This window comes from Coregonus clupeaformis, unplaced genomic scaffold (assembly GCF_020615455.1).
Source record: "Coregonus clupeaformis isolate EN_2021a unplaced genomic scaffold, ASM2061545v1 scaf0271, whole genome shotgun sequence".
In the NCBI taxonomy this organism is placed as follows: Eukaryota; Metazoa; Chordata; class Actinopteri; order Salmoniformes; family Salmonidae; genus Coregonus; species Coregonus clupeaformis.
This window is the reverse complement of record NW_025533726.1, coordinates 197,357-219,758: the sequence shown is the minus strand read 5'-3', so window position 1 is coordinate 219,758 and position 22,402 is coordinate 197,357. Positions and strand designations below refer to the sequence as shown.

Sequence of the window (22,402 nt, the reverse complement as noted above, 5' to 3'; positions counted from 1 at the left end):
GTACAAATATTCATGATCAATATATTTATTTAAATTTAAATATTTTTCTGATAAATCTATTGTGGCCAGGGCAATGGGCCTGTGTGATCCGGTGATTAATATATTTTCATCTCCTGTCTGTGTCCCTTCCCCCACTACACTCTGATTCTCTGTCTACAGCACAATACCACACTATATCATCTATGTCACACAACTCCCCGTCAGTACAGTGAGGGAAAAAAGTATTTATCCCTCTGATTTTACGTTTGCCCACTGACAAAGAAATGATCAGTCTATAATTTTATGTGTTTATTTAACAGTGAGAACAAAAACATCACAAAATCCAAAAAACATGTCAAAAATTTATAATTATTTCATTTTAATGGATTATTTGACCCCCTCTCTAGAATTTCTTCGGTGTATTTTAGTAAGTAATTACACTTTAAAAATGCTCCTAATCTCAGTTTATTCCTGTAAAAAACACCTGTCCACAGAAAACAATCAATCAATCAGATTCCAAACTCTCACCTGCCAAGACCAAAAAGAGCTCTCTAAGGATGTCAGGAAATTTGTAACCTACACAAGGCTGAATGGGCTACAAACATTACCAACAGCTTGGTGAGAAGGTGACAACAGTTGGTGCGATTATTCCAAATGGAAGAAACACAAAAAGAACTGTCAATCTCCCTCGGCCTGGGCTCCATGCAAGATCTCACCTCGTAGTTGCAATGATCATGAGAGGCGGTGAGAATCACCCAAACTGGGAGGATCTTGTCAATGATCTCAGGCAGCTGGGACCATAGTCACCAAGAAAAACAATTGTAACACACTACGCCGTGAAGGACTGAAATCCTGCAGCGCCCGCAAGGTCCCCCTCTCAAACACTTACCCCCGTCTGAAGTTTGCCAATGAACATCCTGAATGATTCAAGGAATGGGTAAATTTGTGGTCAGATAACTAAATCGAGCTCTTTGGCATCACCTCAACTCGCCGTGTTTGGAGGAGGGAGGAATGCTGCCTATACCCCAAAACACCATCCCCACCGTCAAACATGGAGGTGAAACATTTGCTTTGTGTTTTTTTCTGCCTAAGGGGACAACAACTTCACACATCAAAGGGACAATGACAGGGCCATGTACCGTCAAATCTTAGTTGAGAACCTCCTTCCCTCAGCCAGGGCATTGAAAATGCGAGTCGTGGATGGTATTCCAGCTTGACAATACCCAAAACACCCGGCCAAGGCAAAAAGGAGTGGCTCAAGAAGAAACACATTAAGGTCCTGGAGTGGCTCTAGCCAGTCTCCAACCTTAAGCTCCCATAGAAAATCTGTGGAGGTAAGGTTGGTTGCCAAACGTCAGTTCAAATTAATTTAATCGCAAAGAGGAGTGACAAAATCCCTCCTGAGATGTGTCAAACCTGGTGGCCATCTACAAAAGCTCTACCTCTGTATTCCAGCGAGGGTTTTCCACCAATACTAAGTCATGTTTTGCAGAGGTTATTTCCCTCTTTAAAATGCAAATCAATTTATAACATCTTTTTCTATTTTTTTGTTGTTATTCTGTCTCTCACTTTCAAATAAACCTAACTTTAAAATTATAACTGATCATGTCTTTGTCAGTGGGCAAGCGTACAAAATCAGCAGGGGATCAAATACATTTTTTCCCTCACTGTAGCTATTGCATGTGACTGAGTCTACCTCCTGATATCAATTCTTAAACATTTGATTGAAATTATTAATAATTATTATTTTCATTGGCTATGGCTTTTTTGCTTTACACTCCCCAGCACATCCCAGCTGGTCAGTCAGGTGGGTGTGGTTGTGAAGTGTGTGCGACAAAACTCAGCCTTTAGTCTATACATTGGGAACATGAGGAGGGGTCAATCTACCATGCAGGGGCTACAGAGGAGCCATGGTGGACTGTGTGTGTTTCTGTGTTATGTGAGCTGTAGTTAGCATGCGGACAATGCCTCAGATTAAAAGTGATTTCCGATTTGAACATTTAAAGCGACATTATATCTACATCTACCGCTCCCCTGTCCAGCGCGTCTCCGAGGAGGCGGTACAGTAGTGTAAAAACTGGCTCTGCTTCTTCTTCTTCACACTAGCATTCCATTTAGGTGAAGTTTCCTAGGTAGTCAGATCTAGGATCAGCTTCCACTCCCCCCAATCATACCTTAACCATAAATAAGGGAAATGCTAAACTGGCCATAGATCAGGGTCTATGGGCAACTTCCCAATACTTTAGGTTATGTTCCCAAATTAACCTACCATTCAGAATACATCCCTGTCATTCTTCATCCTAATTATTTTATTCACTTATTGCCTGGCCGCCCCTTATGGTCTCAGTCAATACATAGCTAAAATAGTTCAAAAGATAAAAAGGGACGAAGGAAGCATGTGCTCAGGTGTGACTGACACACACGATGCGACTACAAGCTTGGAGGATACAGTGGAGTGGATTCACTGGTCCACAACTGCATACCACCCCTGCCACTCGCCAAGGGGCGGTACTCTGTTGCCATGCGCGTCCCCTCAAATATCCGGCGACTCCCATTATTCAAGTAATTCAGGCCGATGCGCCAATGTCTCTTTTTTCTTTACCCTCCTTTCCTCCTGCCCGTGTCTTACTGACAACTGTTCCATTACATTCCTTTCCCCAGAGTATGTATGTACTCACTGCCTCTCTCTCTCACCGATTTTAATTTCCACAGTTTACTGCCGATTCTGTCCGTCTGACAGCTGATCAAAATGCCTTAAATTTCAAAAGTTCAGGCGATTAAAAAATTTTGTGTCTCCTTGTTGTCTGGTTCCCAGGCTGCTCTTCCTCCCTCCAGAGGGGCCTGGCTGTGGGAGGATTAGGCTGCAGGACTGCAGGTGTGGAGCAAGGGGGAGGGAGTCAAGCCGTCTGAGTGGTTAAATAAACCCATCATTCCTCGCGCTCTGTAGATCTTTCCAATCTAATCCAATTCATCCTCTCCACACCCCAAACAGGCAGGGGCTATAGGCAGCCTGCACAGCGCCCCTGGCCCTTCATTATCCCGGCAGGGCGCGCTTTGAGGGGGGTTGGCGCCGGCGCAGCTGAGCAGCAGAGGTCCGACTGGAAGCGCGGTGATGACCCGCCGTGTTCGCTGTACGCCCGGCTTCCACCGTATCGCCCGGCACTCCACCGTCTGCAGTCCATGCCGAGACCTGAGACAGAAAATTTATATTCATTCACTTTATTATCCACCGGGAAATTCATTATGCTGCTGGGAGTACCTAAGACCACAATATCCCAGTATACACTAACAAAAAAACACAATTAAAAATGTATCTGTACATCTCATATCATATAACAACGAAAGACAGATGACACGCTGTCAGGCAGAGCAAGCAGTAGAAAGACGGTAACACAGTCAGGGCAGACAGACACAGATTAGCATCACTGTTCTGCTATGATGCGCTACAGCTCAAAGAGAAAATTCCTTTAAATAATCCCCAATTACATTGAGTCCTGGCGTCTCCATAACCCACTCACTGCTACATGGGGTGAGTTTTAATTTGAATTGCTTATATTACATTTACAATTGCAATAAATTCCTGTTTTCCTTCTGAGATCTGTCTATCATTTTGTCTCTGAATCTTTATTAAGGGGAATAACTTATGTGCGACCTCTAGTGGTTTAAGACAAAACATATTCAGCACAGCATCAACATATTAACTATATTTATGCTATACCCCATCTGTTATAAAATCAAAAATGCATGTGTGCGTGTGTCTCGGATGTGCATTTGTGTGTGTGCGAGTGCAGCGTTTGTTCAGGTTTAGGTGTACTTTATGTGCACACACACTAGCCGCCCTCCTTGTCCTTGTTGAGGTGCTGGAAGAAGGGGGCTCGCCAATGAGCTGCTCCTCCTGACACACCTGCTTACAATCCCCGGCTCAGCCAGCTTCACCTGCAGAGCACTGAGGGAGGCCGCATCACCCCTGGCCATGGCAGAAATCCTAGGGAGAAGGGGAGAGGGGAGAAAGGGTGAATGGGGTCGGGGAGGGAAGGGATGGGAGAGAGGGGGCAGTAGCTGGGGGGGAGAGAGAGCGAGAGAGTCAGGAGGGAAGAAAGAGGGGACAGGGAGAGAGAAAACTGGAGAGTTATATTAAAGTAATTTCACATTCAGTACTGAATAGTCAAAATACAAAATAGTAATGAAAGATAGAGACGTGAATCAATTGCATAAAATAAAGCTCATATTGTGGCTGCTATTGCTTGTAAAATATCCCTCTATACATGCCTATTCAGCTTGTTTGTTCACAGTGTGTAAAGTACATTTCTCCTGACCTTTCTTCCCAGGGCTGCATAACCTTTTGGACACGGTCATCGTACGTCTCTTCATCATGATAATCAAATGTATTTCATAAAGCCCTTTTTACATCAGCATTTTCTCACAAAGTGCAGCCAGAACGATGCAGAGAAGGAGGGAGGACACAGAGGCGCGGACACAACCAACTCTGCCAAAAATACATATCAGAACCAGATCTGTTCACGGTCGATGAAGAGGAAGCAGCTGCATCTGTCATTATACTACAAATTCAACCCAAATATATAATGAATTCCCTACCAGACGATATATTATACATGGGCATACAAATAGACAGATGGGAGGAGAAGGAGAGGCCAGTTGGGCTCTAGTCTAAACAGACAGAGTTCCTTTTTCCAGTGAAAATGCACTGTAGAATATCCGGAGGCTCTATAACCCCTTTCACACTATTGTGCCAAGCGGAACCATACTGTCCTGGCTCAGATACTTTTCCTTTTCCAATATTCTCCATTTTAGTAAGGCTCAGATTCGTTAAAAGGGAGGGCCCGGGCTGGCCCTCTAACGTCTGTGGGCCTGTAATCAAAGCGTCTCAGAGTAGGAATACTGATCTAGATAAGGTCTCCCCTCTTATTTATGACGACGTAAAACAACAAGCTGATCCTAGATCAGCACTCCTACTCTGAACACTTTGTTAATATGCCTCAGTCCGCCTAAGCAAGCAGAGAGGCATAGTTAGCTAGCCATGCCCTGCCTAACCCATGCTGAAATAAGCAGTTTGTAACAAAAACTATGCTACCTTGTACCGAACTGTCTCACCGAAAGTACCTAAAAAGTACGTTAGAAGTTCCGGCGCAATAGTGTGAAAAGGCTCTACTCTTACTGCGGAATGGAGACCGTTATATTGAGTCTACCTGATTCTCATGAAGGCGTTACTCTTTGCGGCATCCCCTCACAGGTGAACTCCTAGGGCAGGTAGGGCTCGATCTGGGGATAGAGAGGTGAGTCAGGCTAGAGCTGACCAAAGCTCTTCTAGGCTGTAAGAATGGCACTCAGCTTGCTTAGAGTATGGGCCTGTGTCTGCTTTAGATGTGCCTATGGTGGGACAGGTACTGATGTGAGGAAAGGAAAGAGGCTGAGGGGGGGAGGGTTTTATATATTCGCTCACAACTCTCCAACCCTGACCGAGGTCCTCTAGCCACTATATATATATATATACAACTACTACATGCGCCATTCACGAAACTCAACCTACACTATAGTCATTATGTTCTGTAGTCACAGAAAACTCAATAACAAATACTGTGCATCTTTGTTCCATCTACAACTTGTTATACAGTGCTGGGAAACACTCACTTGTCAATCTACTCTGAATCAATTTTTGATTGTAATAACATTCTATGCTCTCACCTAGCGGAGACAGAGGTTGCATCATAAAATGGCACCCTATTCCCTATTCATTGCATTTGAAATATTCAACCCCTTACTTTTTCCACATTTTGCTACATTACACCTTATTCTAAAATTGATTAATTGTTTTTTCCCCCTCATCAATCTACACACAATACCCCCATAATTACAAACCAACAGGTTTGCTTAAATACTTATGTAAATAAGGTTTTTCATTTTATGATTTTTGCACACCCCCCAAAAAATATGCAAAAAAATGTACAAATATGTTTTCACTTTGTCATTATGGGGTATTATGTGTGGGTTGATGAGAAAAAACATTATTTATCAATTTTAAATGTTAATGTGAAAGTCAAGGGGGTCTAATACTTTCTAATCATTATTCACTACTTTGACCAAGCCTGGCCCATACCTTCAAAAATATCCCTAAAAAGCGGGTCCATTTCTATTCAGAGAAAAAATTAAGCTGAGGGCTGTTAGTCTGACATATCAAACCATACACATAGCCTTCTCTAATGAACAAACCATTGTTCGGGCACCCCTGCCAGAAAACACGAGTTGTGTGTGTCCCCAATGACACCATATTCCTAATCCCTACATACCACTACTTTGACCCAAGAGCCCATAGAGTAGTGCACTATATAGGGAATAGGGGTGCCATTGGGAACACAGGCACGAGTCTGTTGCCCCTGACTTAAATATGCATGGTCCCAGTGAGGGGAGGAGAAGTTCTACTTTGCTATTCTCAATTCATCTCTCTGTGAATTTAATCTTATTCTTCTATTAATCGGCCCCCTTGTAACCACATCTCTGCTTCCCTGACTGGTACAAGTTTGCGTATCTGAGCTTTAGGAATGACTGAAGTTTTCATTTCGACTGTCTAAAAATGAAAGGGGATGTGAGCAGGACCTATTATGTTTGTGTGTCTCTGTGGTGTGTGTTTTTAAGGGTACCTTCTGACTGAGATTGCGGATGGCTCTCTCCACCTCTCAGGGTTAGTCGATGTTCACCTCCACACGTGGGAGCTGCCAATATCACACCTCAGCATATGGGTGCTGGGAGGTCAACTCTGCACATGACACATTTTTATTTAATTTCTTCGACTCCATATACTTTTGGCATCCACAATTTTTTTACTTTATATTTGATCTTTTTTGGATGCTCTTGTCCATATTATTGTTACAATCAATCATCAACATCAGACAATACTGAAGAGTCACAGTAGCTGAATTAGCTAGTCACTAATAATAGAGCAAGCTATTTTTTCATCTGTACCCCTTGGCAGCTCTAAAAACAGATAAGGCATGCCAGTAATCAAACACATGACACAGTAGTTCAGTAGTAGGGGAGCATTGAGGTCGGAGTCACTCTCAATGAAAACTACTGTGCACACCATACCCACTCAACAAACTAACCCTATCATTTATGCAAACACCTAGACTGACTTATTACAGAGGACCTGTCATGAATAAAAAAAAAGGAGAAGGTAGCAGCATAGAAAGAGAATAGGTTATGTCTCTCTCACACACACCCGCTTTGACTGGGGTCCAGGCGGAGTGGCGCCTCTCACCTCTCTCAGGTGGGCTTTCCCTTGAAGAAGTCTGTGTTCTTGCTGCTCTTGAAGCGGGGTGAACTTGGGGTTGAGGAAGGCACACCCATTAGCTATTGCCTCTAGGGGCGGGGCCTTCGAGGCGGAAGACAGGCCAACAAACAACTGTGGAGCAAAAGAGCATTACTTTTACATCATGACAATTGACATTTGCAGACACTATTGTCCAGAGCAACTTACAATTAATGCATTCAACTAGTTATTAGAAACAACAACTACATATCAAAGTTATTGCAAGTAGACTCTTCTTTGAAAGAATTTTAATCAGCAGAATCGTGCCAGAAAGAAAAAACTATTGCAGTACAATATTTTTTTTCTTCTGAGAAAATAAAGCCACCTCTTATTTCCTGGCAATTCCCCACACCTTCCATTATTTTTCGTTTGTTTGTCTCACCAGCAACATCGAGGCTCAGACGGCTTTTATTGATTTTTAACTATTCCACAGTGTTCTACTATAAACGGTGTCCGATAGAAGAGGGCTTCTCCTGTCTGGTAAGCAGAGCCACAAGTTCTCAGTCGCTTTTGAGCGTGTATGTGGTGTCGGCCCAAGGAGGCTAACGCTGAGTGAATGAAAATGTGCGCATACAAACAATGACCAGAGGAGGAAGTAAGGGGGGAGTGGTGTTGTTACCATAAGCATGCCGGGGTAAAATGTTAGTGACTGAATTAGTGAGTGGTGATTATGTTTATTTTTATTTATATATTTTTATAGCAATACAGATCTGTATTAAAAAAGCTGAATATTGGCATAGCCAGCAGAAAATGGACAGACTCTGTAAATAAGTGTGTCATGTTTTATGTACTTAACATTGAACCCATCTCGTTCAAGCACTTCTTGGCACTGATACAAGTACTGTAGCTACAGTACTTGTATTACTTGTTCTACTAGCACTTCTCGTGAAACACACTCTACACACAAATACGGCCCTGTCATTGGAGAGAAGAGGCCATGCCAATCATCACAACAAAGACTCCATACACACAGAGGACAATAGCAAACCCATTGAGTTGGATGACCAAAGCAAATATCTGAGAGGCTCTCCAACATGCTGGAACCAGAGGTGACTAGTCCGTGAAGCGTGCCACAATAATGTGTTTGTCTGAGGCCCCATTAGTAAAAAGAGAGCCATTGGAGCCGTGGTTGTTATAGCGGAGGGCCGGCGACGGCCACAATGGCTGGTCTGTGAGTCGGCAAGAGCCAGATCCCACTGGGTCAGTGCCGCCCTGCCTGGAGACAGAGGCTCTCTTTAGTTCGGCCCACTGTTGGCAACACTGTTGTACATGGAGTCTCCCATACCATCCCTTCTCTTCAGCCTATACCTACCAGCCTTTCCCTATATCATCCTTCTCCTCAGCCACTGTACCTCACTCCTCAGCCACTGTACCTCACTCCTCAGCCATTGTACCTCACTCCTCAGCCACTGTACCTCACTCCTCAGCCACTGTACCTCACTCCTCAGCCATTGTACCTCACTCCTCAGCCACTGTACCTCACTCCTCAGCCACTGTACCTCACTCCTCAGCCATTGTACCTCACTCCTTAGCCACTGTACCTCACTCCTCAGCCACTGTACCTCACTCCTCAGCCACTGTACCTCACTCCTCAGCCACTGTACCTCACTCCTCAGCCACTGTACCTCACTACCTCGTGTGGGAATGTAAAACCAGGCTTCTCCAAATTCGCTCCTTAAGAGCTACTGGGTGTGCAGGATTTTGTTCCAGCCCTGCAGTAACACATCTAATTCAGCTAGGCATGGTCAGAGTTAAATCCTTATCATTATTATTTAAATCAGGTGTGCTAGTGACGAGCTGGGAGCAAAAGCCTGCAGTTCAAAGACAAGTAGCTCCCCAGAACCGGAGTTGGAGAACCCCAATGCAAACAATGAACAGCAGTGGGACAGACAGTATTGACTGCAGCTGTCAGCGTTTTGTCAACAGGTGGCAGCAGAGGCTGAGTGGTGGTGTTTCCTCCAAGGCAGTGAGTGTGGGAAGACTGCAGTCCAGTGAGCACACAGGCCTGACAAACAGCTGCTATTTATAGAGCAAACTCCTCCCTCAGATAGTGTAGTGTAGCATAGCACAGCATAGAATTGCACAGCATACAAAAGCATAGCATAGTATATGCTAAATGGATATTGTGGAGAAGGAATCTATATGGGGGGTGGTGAGAAGGTGAGAGGCAACCAGGCTAGTTGTAAGTGCCCTTCAATGAAATACAGTACTTCAACTACAGTGAACAACTTCAGAAGAAGAATGTGGTCATATGCCAGTATAAAGAAGGCTGAGACCTAGGAGAGAAAAGCCAGTGATCCACCACTAAATACTGCAGACCAATGCATCACATTGGGCTGTTATTTCAACAGAAGGGCCCTTTTGCAATGGCATGGTTCTGGAGTGAAGTTTCCCCCTAGTAACAGAATAGATGCTTGCAAGCAAGCATGTCACTGTACTGCTTACACCTGTTGTATGCTGTGCACGTGACAATAAACTCTGATTTGATTTTGTTCAAGGGTCCCTGAATCTTAACCATAACAATTAGTGGGGAAAATGCCAAACTGACCCAAGATCAGAGTGTACAGAACGTCACCCTACTCCAGACCAATGCATCATCTTGAACTGGTATTTCAATAGAAGGGCACTTTTCCATAGCATGACAGAGGAGATGCAAACAGCCCATGGTTAAACCTCCATCCACATTCCACACAAAGGGAAGTTGCAAATTGCATGTAGAGCGGGGAGGACAATAATTGTAGCCAACTTCCTTCTAGGTACAAAGCTGAATTCTGTTTCTCACAAGTCATAAAGAGAGAATTAGGACCTTAGAGCCAATGAAAGCGGGACAACATGAGCCCTGTCTTCGATTCAGTTGGAAACGCAAATTAGTATATGTTTTGTGAGATTTAGTATTTAATTAGGATCCGCATTAGCTACAGCCAAAGCATTCTTAATACCAATGCCATATAATATTATACTAAGGCAGTATAATGCTGGCTCATTTCCAATTCAAACAGTCCCTTCCACCCCTGCCCTATTTTATACTTTATCTATGTATTCCGTGTCGTTTTGCCAAAAATCTCGGGGGAACAATTAACACAAGCAATCTGTTAGCAGGTAAATGCTTTATTCATAAAGAGGAGCAGGGAGGAAAGTGTGGCTGGAAAACACCTTGCCTCGTTCTTGTTATCTCAACAACACAATACTGCTGCTAAACAGGTCTGGATTTATGGCAATTAATTAGCCCCTCCCCCCCGTCCGGGCTTCCATACACCGAGGTAATGAGAAGATCTTGAAGATCTCCTCCACTCTCTTTCTCTCCTTCCAAAGATCTCCTCCACTCTCTCCCTCTCCTTCCAAAGATATCTGATCGCTCTCTCTTTTCAAGCCTGACTCTTGCTGGTTTCCAGATTTTACACAGTTTCTCCCGACAGGTTTGCACAGAATCACAGCATCTTTTCAGACTATTTAGGACAGGTGTAGCCTGGCCCCAGATCTGTTTGTGTGCACGACCATAGGAGTTGGCTATACAGCACAAACAGACCAGTTGTGTGGCTTGAGAACAGGCATTGTGGTTGGAGCTTCAGAGGGTCGTTGGGCTATACAGTACAAATAGATCTGGGACCAGTTGTATGGCTAGAAATCAGGCAGTGTGGTTGGAGGCGCTTCAGAAGAAGTGAACCTTGAGCAGTTGCATTGTGTCAAGAGCAGTCGCAGGTCTGGGCATGACATGAATGGAGGCCCTGGCTAGCATACGGCCCTGTTGAGGCGCTCTGGGCGAGATCACTATCGATTAATGATGACGTGCTGAGAGATCCTGACACTCGCCCTTGACACTTTGAGTGACTTCATTATGGCAGCGACATCATACACCATCCACGGGGTGTGTCGCACTCCCAACAAACAGAGTGTCGGTGTGTGTGTGTGTGTGTGTGTGTGTGTATGTACATCTTAGAACATTCTGTGGTGTTCAGCTAACTGCTATTAAGAACAAACTGCTCATAACATTCTCGTTTGAATAATCATCCCACTGCCCACTTAAACTTCAGGAATTTTTTTTTACCACTTATTGTTGATTGTTGTCTTTTTCGTGACTGTGTGTACATGCTGTTCACTGGCAAACCAACTTCCCATCGGGGATTAATAAAGTATTTCTTACGTCTTATCTTATCAGGAACCTATGCCCCCGAGTCCTACAGTGTGGCAAGTGTGGTTCCTCTCTCTAGGGCAGGAGTCTTCAACTCTGGTGTCTGTGTGTGTGTCCGTGTGTACTGTATATTTGTGTGTGTGTGTGTGTGTGTTTGCAAGCTCTCACCCTGTGTGTTTGTGTGTGTGTGTGTGATGCTCTCACCTTGGTCTCCCTGAGGAGGAACTGCAGGTCACGGCCGCTCAGGATGCCGTAGTTTCTCACATAGCTGGGTAAGTGCACAGTGCTGGTGCCGTGCACAGTGGCGTGCACCTCCGTGTAGGTGTGGATGATGTCAAGGTAGGTCTTCTTGTCCTGAAACACACAGTAAGAAAACAACCAGTCAGATAGACCCTACCACTGTACATACTGTAGTCCACACTGTGTATTGCCTACACAGTACATAACCTCCTTAAAATTATTCTGATTAAATAACAGCCATAACATATTATAAGGCCTATTATAAGACATAAAGGTTCGTTACATGCTTATTACAAAAAAAAGTGTCCTCCCTCAAACTGGAAATGTCTAGACTATTTTAGCTGAGACTACCACAGGAAATTATTTCAGGCAAGGAGCTCATTGCTAATCAGAGATGGCTCCTCGCTGGAGTAAACTGACTCAAAACACTTTCGAGCAAAACAAACGGAGAGAGTGTACTGTTGGATCAACATGATCTCTCTCACAAACAAAGGGAGATAAGCAGAGAGCCCTGCATCCCAAATGGCACCCCTATTCCCTATAAAGTGCACTACTTTTGACTTGGGCAGCATAGGGCTCTGGTCAAAAGTAGTGCACTATGCAGTAGGGAAAAGTGGATGCAGAAATACGTTTCAGGGAGAATGATGATGGATACTAATATCCACTGAGAGATGAAAGATGAAACTGGAATCATGGATATTCTTTGGGCTGGCGACAATATACAGTAAATATCAAATAAGAGATTAGTTCATTCGATTTGAGAAATCTTTGGGAAGGCCTAGTGTATGCAACAATTTCCTGAGCAGTCAGACCTAATGCTTTGAATGGAGAACATTCCTAAATTAGTCCATAAGGTAGGCTAGTACTCCTCAGGCATATTTCTCACTGCACTGCTCGTAGAAAGAAAAATGCAATAGCTAAGGATAGGATTCAGGCGACAGCAGACAGCGGGAGGGGATAACCAGTTTGATCAAGCATCGATTGTGACATCCTCCCCGACTTTACACAAAATAGCCCACATTTGTAAAAAATATTTTTTATAGCTCAGGTCTTGAAAATATTGGCAACCCATTTCACCTCCGCGATCCACAATGTGCATAAATGAGGCCCATTTAGAAGATTTGCTTTGATTTTTCCTCCCTGTACTCGCTTTCATTCAGTGTCTTCTTCACATCAGCAAGAAACAACTCCATATTTCAGAAACACTTTATATAGGCTTTCACTCTTTTCCGCTGCGTCCTCCTCCTCTCTCACAACAGTAGCCTAGTTAACCCTCAGTGGGTTTTGCCACAAAATTATATTTTGCCATATTTGGTTTGATGAAAGGGGACCCAATGACAATCATTTAAGATAATAAAATGTAAATGTGTGAAATTTGCATTTATGTTGTTCAGGAACGAAACTCTTCAAATATAATTTAGGATCTGGTCAGAATTTCACATATTTTCACACAGGGATCTGAGGTTTAACTACAACATTCTGGATCCTGGGTGGATCAAGGGTAATCGGGTTGTAGATCCGTGAAGACCTCTAGCACAGAGTAGTAGCTATGTCTCCAGCGCACACAGCATCCGTTGACCTTCTAACTCCAAGACAAATCAATTTCTAAACAACATTCTAACTACCATACAAATCAATATCTTAGACACCGTTCCCAAAATAAATTATAACTTCTATGAAAATCCATATTCTAAACAACATTCCAAAAACAAATACAAATCAACCTGCCGCCAAGCTAATTCTTTCTAAGCAAAGCAGGCTGATACAGTATGTCTCCAGCGCACACGGCATCCTTTTGTTAGCTTTAGTAACAGGAAGGAGAACAGTGGAGTGACTACAGTACATCAGGCTCTCCTTTGAGTGGGTCTTACACAGGCCAGTCGCCCGGCCCCTTGGGATGCCCTATCAGATGCCTCCATCAGATGCCTCCTGGCAGCCTGTTGTAATGGGAGACTTAGAGGTTGCATTCCAAATGGCACCCTATTCCCTATATAGTGCACTACTTTTGACCAGAGCCCAATAGGCCCTGGTCAACAGTAGTGCACTATAAAGGGAATAGGGTGCCATTTGGGGACTCGCTTAGAGAGAGCAGAGATCCAGGCAGGGTGGAGGTAGTGTGGGAGGTGGCTACCTGTAATTAGATAGTGAAATGTCTACTTTCTAATATGTGCCTGAATAGGTGTGCGTGTGGAGGGTTAGAGGAAGGTTACGGTGGAAGAGTGGAGGGAAGGAAGGAGTGGATTGTCTACACACACACGTGCATATGTACGTACACATCTACACACACACACACACACACACACCTAAAACCATGATGTGTGGCACTGAGAATGGCAGAAGTAGGGAAACAGTGATGATGATGATACATGATTACTACAGTGAATCCCACAAAGTCACTGCAGTGCAGACTGATTGGTCATTCTCTGTGCCATGCCTCTGAGGGTAAGGTGAGGGAGGTTTAGGCCAGTAGTATGGATACAGGCTAGGGCTCTGATGTTTGTAGTCTAGCTGTCACAGAGAGAGGGTACAGTAATACTCCCCACTGCACCAGACTGCAGCCCCTGACTGTCACATCAGACAGTCACAGAGCTGTTCCCCTGCGGCCTGCAGCTCAGTCTGGCTCCAACGGGAGGGACAGTGACAAAGACCCACAGTAACACTGATGGCACCTGACGGGGCTGCAGTGTGTGTGTGTGTGTAGTGACCTGGTTTCAAATACTATTTTGGGTATTTCAATTATTTTCAAAGACATTTCGAAGTAAGTACTTGGACATTTTTGTATTTGAAGTAAGTCACATTGGAATGTATTTGGAAATACACTTCAAAAGTATTGGTATGTATTTGTCTGTGCATTTTTAAATACAAATATTTAAATACTCCATGTATTTGAACCCAGGGGAATTTGAAATAACGTATTTGTAAACAAGTATTTGAAAATAGTTTTAAATAGTAGGCTATTTATAGGAAATCATTTGAAAATAATACATCAAATAGAAGTAGTTGATTCCCACATTTGAAAATTACTTAAATACACAGAAAATAAGTATTTCAAATACAAATACACAGGGGCGGAACATTCACTAGGGACGAGGGGGTCATGTCCACAATTTTTGATTAGCGTAACTATTTTCTTCCGACAAATGTGTGTATGGGGCGGCAGGTAGCTTAGTGGTTAAGAGCGCTTGTGCCAGTAACCGAAAGGTCGCTGGTTCTAATCCCCGAACCGACTAGGTGAAAAATCTGTCGATGTGCCCTTGAGCAAGGCACTTAACCCTAATTGCTCCTGTAAGTCGCTCTGGATAAGAGCGTCTGCTAAATGACTAAAATGTAAAATGTAAATGTAATAAATGTGTGTGCATGCTTTCTAGTCTTGATCTATAGTCTTGGATGGATTCAGTTATAATTTTTTGTCAATGATCTACACTATATACTATATACTGTCAAAGTGGAAGAAAACATAAAAAGAAAAAAAATAGATAAATGAAAGACTACTATATCTTCATTAAATAAGTATTTACCCCTTGAGTCAATACATGTTAGAAACACCTTTTGAGTTTTTGGGGTATATTGCACACCTGGATTGTGCAATACTTGCCCATTATACTGTCAAGTTGGTTGTTGATCATTGCTAGACAGCTATTTTCAAGTCTTGCCATAGATTTTTAGTTAAAACTGTAATTCGCCCACTCAGGAACATTCACTAGAAAAAAGTTAGAATAGCAAAGGACTGGAGGAAAGGAGGAAAGGAAAGGGAGCCATCATAGGAGGAAAGGGATCTAGGAAAGAAAAGGAGGAAAGGGATCTAGGAAAGAAAAGGAGGAAAGGGATCTAAGAAAGGAGGAAATTAAGCTAGAAATGGAGGAAAGGAGAGTCATCTCCTGCTTAGACTGAGGCTGTCCTAACATGGACACTATAGCCACATTTGTGGATTGTACAACATAAAACCAGTGGAAAAGAGAGTCTGAAAATCCTGTAAACAACGAATACAGATCCACATGCATTTCTTCACAAATCATTGTACATTTATTCAAATTGTGGTTTTATTTTTAAGCTACTGTATGTTTAATATATTTACAGATCATATATTTATTTGTGACTTATGAAAGTAAGTCTCTAAGACCTTTGCATACTTGTATTGTGCAACATTTCCCATTATTATTTTCAAAATTCTTCAAGCTCTGTCAAATTGGTTGTTGATCATTCCTAGACAACCATTTTCAGGTCTTGCCATCGATTTTCAAGTAGATTTAAGTCAAAACTTTAGGCTACTCAGGAACATTCACTGTCTTCTTGGTACGTGGCTCCAGCGTAGATTTGGCTTTGTGTTTTGGGTTATTGTCATGCTGAAAGGTGAATTCATCTCCCAGTGTCTGCTGGAAAGCAGACTGAACCAGGTTTTCCTCTAGGATTTTGCCTGTGCTTAGCTCCATTCCATTTATTTTTATCCTGAAAAACTCCCCAGTCCTTAATCATTACAAGCATACCCATAACATGATGCAGCCACCATTATGTGGTCCTCTGTAGCTCAGCTGGTAGAGCACGGCGCTTGTAACGCCAAGGTAGTGGGGTTCGATCCCGGGACAACCCATACACAAAAAAAATGTATGCACGCATGACTGTAAGTCGCTTTGGATAAAGCGTCTGCTAAATGGCATATTATTATGCTTGAAAATATGGAGAGTGGTAATGTGTTGGATTGGATTTGCCCCAAACAAAACACTTTCTATTCAGGACAAAAAGGTAATTGCTTTGCCACATTTTCTGCAGTATTACTTTAGTGCCTTGTTGCAAACAGGATACTTGTTTTGGAATATTTTTATTCCGTACAGGCTTCCTTCTTTTCACTATGTCAATTAGGTTAGTATTGTGGAGTAACTACAATGTTGTTGATGCATCCTCAGTTTTCTCCTATCACAGCCATTAAACTCTGTAACTTTTAAAGTCACCATTGGCCTAATGGTGAAATCTCAGAGCGGTTTCCTTCCTCTCCAGCAACAGAGTTAGGAAGGACACCTGTATCTTTGTAGTGACTGGGTGCATTGATACAACCTCCAAAGTGTAATTATGCTGAACAAAAATATAAAACGCAACATGCAATAACTTCAAAGATTTTACTGCGTTACAGTTCATATAAGGGGCTCCCTGAGTGGCGCAGTGGTCTAAGGCACTGCATCGCAGTGCTAACTGTGTCACTAGAGATCCTGGTTCGAATCCAGGCTCTGTCGCAGCCGGCCGCGACCGGGAGACTCATGGCGGCGCACAATGTGGCCCAGCGTTGTCCAGGGCTCAGTTGATAGAGCATGGCGTTTGCAACGCCAGGGTTGTGGGTTCGATTCCCACGGGGGCCAGTATAAAAAAAATGTATTCACTAACTGTAAGTCGCTCTGGATAAGAGCGTCTGCTAAATGACTAAAATGTAAATGTGATAAGGAAATCAGTCAATTTAAATAAGTACATTTGTACCTAATATATGGATTTCACATGACGGGAATACAGATATGCATCTGTTGGTCACAGATACCTTAAAAAAAAGTAGGGGCGTGGATCAGAAAACCAGTCAGTATCTGGTGTGACCACCACTTGCTTCATGCAGCGCGACACATGCTCAATAGGTGACATGTCTGGTGAGTATGCACGCCATGGAAGAATTGTGACATTTTCAGCTTCCAGGATATGTGTACAGATCCTTGCTGAAACATGAGGTGATGGCGGCGGGTGAATGGCACGAAAATGGGCCTCACGATCTCGTCACGTTATCTCTGTGCATTCAAATTACCATCGATAAAATGCAACTGTGTTCGTTGTCCGCAGTTTATGCCTGCCCATACCATAACCCCACCACCACCATTGGGCACTGTGTTCACAACGTTGACATCAGCAAACCACTCGCTCACATGATGCCATACATGTGGTCTGTGGTTGTGAGGCCGGTTGGACATACTGCCAAATTCTCTAAAACAATGTTGTTTTGGTTGAGAAATTAACATAAAATTATCTGGCAACAGCTCTGGTGGACATTCCTGCAGTCAGCATGCCAACTGCACGCTCCCCTCAAAACTTGAGACATCTATGGCATTGTGTTTTGTGACAAAACTGCACATTTTAAAGTGGCCTTTTATTGTCCCTAGCACAAGGTGCACCTGTGTAATAGTCATGCTGTTTAATCAGCTTCTTGAAATGCCACACCTGTCAGGTGGATGAATTATCTTGGCAAAGGAGAAATGCTCACTAACAGGGATGTAAACAAATAGTGCACACAATTTGAGATAAATAAGCTTTTTGTGCGTATGGAAAATCGTATATTTCAGCTCATGAAACATGGGACCAACACCTTACATGTTAAGTTTATATTTTTTTGTTCAGTGTCATAACTTAACCATGCTCAAACGTATATTCAGCGTCTGCTTTATAAATATATGTTTTACCCATCAACCAATATGTGCCCTTTTTGCAAGGCATTGGAAAACCTCCCTGGTCTTTGTGGTTGAATCTGTGTTTGAAATTCACTGCGGGGGACTTACAGATAATTGTGTGGGGTACAGAGATGAGGTAGTCATTCAAAAATCATGTTAAACACTATTATTGCACACAGAGTGAGTCCATGCAACTTATTATGTGACTTGTTAAGCATATTTTTACTCCTGAACTTATTTAGGCTTGCCATTACAAAGGGGTTGAATACTTGACTCAAGACATTTCAGCTTTTCATTTTTAATTAATTTGTAAATATTTCTAAAAACAAAATTTCACTTTGACATTATGGAGTATTGTGTGTAGTAGTAGTTCAGTGACAATAACATTCACAATGTAATCTATTTTAAGTTCAGGCTGTAACACAACAAACGGTGGAAAAAGTCAAGGTGTGTGAATACTTTGCATCACAATTTTATTTGTGAAATATTGTAATATGTTCATAGATCATGGTTTTATTTGTGAGTTATGTTGAATATATTCATGAATCATGGCACATACAGTATATTTACCGAATTAAGAATCTCACTTCATAAAAGGTTCTTAGATAACATTATTCCACTTCAGTGTGTGTGTTTGTTTCTGGAATGAGGACACACTTAACTGGTTTATTATAGCTAACTCATACTTTCTGTGTTGTTCTGAGAACTCCTGTCAGTGTGTGTGTGAGTGTGTGTGTGCATGTCTCTGGCGGTGTGCGCCAGTGTGCAAACACTAGTGCGTGTGTGCGCTTGTTTACCTCCCACCTGTTCATGAAAACTGAGGGACATTGACCCGAGGACCAAGATAATGAAGACAACATGATGTCAGGCTGACTTTGGGGAGGAAGGAGATTCACTGCCTTCCTTAGCCTTTATGGGGAGTAGTAGTAGGGAAATAATCAAACCAGTACATCGGCTTGATGATCAAAACGAGAGAGGATAGGTTTTAATTACATTTGTAAATCACCTGGAAAAGTGTGTGTGGAATGTGTGTGCGTAAATGTGTGTGTTTGGTATGTGTGTTTGTTCTGATGTTTTGTATTGTTTGACAAGACTGTGTTAGCCCATTGAGCTAAGCCTAAGAGACCCTTGCGTCATGCAGGGCTCACCAGCACGTGTTGGGATACTGGGGTAGATTATTCTGGCAGTGGAGAGAACCTGCCAAGTGTGAATACAACCATGTACTCTCCCAGGGCCAATATGACCTTACGCTAAATCATTTGTAATGGGTTATGAGCATCATTGAATCCAATTAAAATAGAACTACAGAGCCACAGGAGAGGAGTGCTTCTTTGGTTTATAGTTAATCCATGAGGTGTTCTTTGATCATGGGATGAAATACTATAGAACAAAAATAAGTTGATGCTGGATAGTAAACAATGTAAACTATTTGATTACTTCTGGAAGTTTGTTTGCACAAAGGCTTTTCCAGCATTGTTCACTATCCAGCATCAACTTCTTTTTGTTTTACAAAACAGAACTGCATTCAGTTGTAGAGAATCACACCCCTTGGAATCTCCAGATAACGTATCTTGGTACGTTTGTAAGTCTGTTCATGATTCATCAGTCGTGTGTGTGTGTGTAGCCTATATATGAGTGGCTTTTTCTGTATGGCTGGGTGAATATGTGTGGGTTTGTTTGTAAGTCTGTGTATTTGTACGTGCTCACGCTAGTGTATGCACCCTAGTGTCTGTGTGTGTGAGTGGCTCAGTGAGAAAAATGTGTCAGGGTTACATTGATGGATCTTTGTGCACTGGAAGGACTGTGGGCGCTGTCTGTCAGCCAGCATTAGCATTTCAAACACCAGCGTCCACCTCCCCTGATCTAAGGCCAGGGGGACCTGTGTTTTTGAATCTCTACCTCTCTGTCTCTAACTCTTATTTCTCTCTCTCCATCTCCTTGTTCACACCCTCCCCTCTACCTCTCCATCTTTCTCTCTTCCTCTATTTCTCTCTGTTTCTCTCACCCACCCTCTCTCTCAGTCTATCTTCTCATCTCACTTTCTATACTGAACAAAAATACAAACGCAACATGTAGTGTTTCATGAGCTGAAATAAAAGATCCCAGAAATTTTCCATATGCACAAAAAGCTTATTTCTCTCAAATTGCATGAACAAAATTGCTTACATCCCTGTTAGTGAGCATTTCTCCTTTGCCAAGATAATCCATCCATCTGACAGGTGTGGCATGTCAAAAAGCTGATTAAAAAAGCCTTATCATTACACAGGTGCACCTTGTGATGGGGACAATAAAAGGCCACTCTAAAATGTGCAGTTTTGTCATAAAACACAATGCCACAGATGTCTCAAGTTCTGAGGGAGCTTACAAGTAGCATGCTGACTTCAGGAATGTCCACCAGAACTGTTGCCAGAGAATTGAATGTTAATTTCTCTACCATAAGCCGCCACCAACGTCGTTTTAGAGAATTTGGCAGTACGTCCATCCGGACTAAAAACCGCAGACCACGTGGTAACCACGCCAGCCCAGGACCTCCACATCTGGCTTCTTCGCCTGCGGGATCGTATGAGACCAGCCATTCGGACAGAAATAAAGCCCTTTTGTGGGGAAAACCCCATTCTGATTGGGTGCCCAGTGGGTGGGCCTATGCCCAGTCATGTGAAATCCATAGATTAGGGCCTAATGAACTTATTTCAATTGACTGATTTCCTTATATGAACTGTAACTCAGTAAAATCTGGAAATTGTTGCATTTATATTTTTGTTCAGTATATATGGTTTGCATACACTCACTCTCTCGTGTATTCAATTACTCACACGTCTCAACCTCAACCACATAATCTCACAAAAACAACAACAAGACTCAAACAACTGCTGTTTCAGAGTGCGCAGAGCCGCAGCCAACAGTCAGCCTTCATTTTGCCTCGGTGAGTGCGCTCGGCTCGAGCCGGTTGCCATGTGTAACGGCTCCTTGAGAAGCCTGCTTTTTGGCTGCTCGGTTATCACCTTCCCTCTCCCACTTCAAACACTTAAAATATGTCTGTGACTGTTCGAGACATAGGAGACCTGGTAGATTCAACTAGTTTGCATTGCAGCTCTTGGGCGCTGTTGGTGTTGTTGTTTAGGGCTATTAACCTGAGGGTTGCTGGTTCGCATCCCATGGCTGACCGGGGACAATGTAAAGGGAGTGAACCAGCACAAAGGCATCAATATCCCACGTGCTACCTACTGCCGTTGTGCACTTGAGGAGTAAGATATTTAAGTGATAATGCCAGAGAAGCCGGTGTTTGGAGGATTTATTGGCACGATTGTTGTTAGGCCCAAGATGAATTTGAGGGCCGGCAAACCGTGCCAATATATCCTAAACAAATTAATTAATTTAACAAATTAATTTAAAATTAAAAGCTGAAATGTCTTGAGTCAATAAGTATTCAAGCCCTTTCTTATGGCAAGCATAAATAAGTTCCTTGGTAAACATTTGCTTAACAAGTCACATAATAAGTTGCATGGACTCACTCTGTGTGCAATAATAGTGTTTAACATGATTTTTGAATGACTACCTCATCTCTGTACCCCACACATAAAATGATCTGTAAGGTCCCCCAGTTGAGCAGTGAATTTCAAACACAGATTCACCCACAAAGACCAGGGAGGTTTTCCAATGCCTCACAAAGAAGGGCACCTATTAGTAGATAGGTAATAAATAAAATAAAAAGCAGACATTGAATATCCCTTTCAGCATGGTGAAGTAATTAATTACACTTTGGATGGTGTATCAATATACCCAGTCACTACAAAGATACAGGCGTCCTTCCTAACTCTGTTGCCGGAGAGGAAGGAAACCACTCAGGGATTTCACAACGAGGCCAATGGTGACTTTAAAACAGTTAGAGTTTAATGGCTGTGATAGGAGAAAACTGAGGATGGATCAACATCATTGTAGCTACTCCACAATACTAACCTAACTGACAGAGTGAAAAAAAGGAAGCCTGTACACAATAAAAATATTTCAAAACATGCATCGTTTTGGCAACAAGGTACTAAAGTAATACTGCAAAGAATGTGGCAAAGCAATTCATTTTTTTCCTGAATACAAAGTGGTATGTTTGGTGCAAATCCAATACAACACATTACTGAGTACCACTCTCTATATTTTCAAGCATAGTGGTGGCTGTATCATGTTATGGGCATGCTAGTAATTGTTAAGGACTGGGTGGGAGTTTTTCACAGCAAAATCCTAGAGAGAAAAACCTGGTTCAGTCTGCTTTCCAGCAGACACTGGGAGATGAATTCACCTTTCAGCAGGACAGGACGTTTCGTT

The 22,402-nt window shown here is 42.7% G+C and overlaps 1 pseudogene; it reads right to left on the bottom strand.

Annotated features, from left to right (window-relative positions):
* Positions 1–2,978: 2,978 nt before the first annotated feature.
* LOC123484309 overlaps positions 2,979–22,402 on the bottom strand; it is a 96,634-nt pseudogene continuing 77,210 nt past the window's right edge.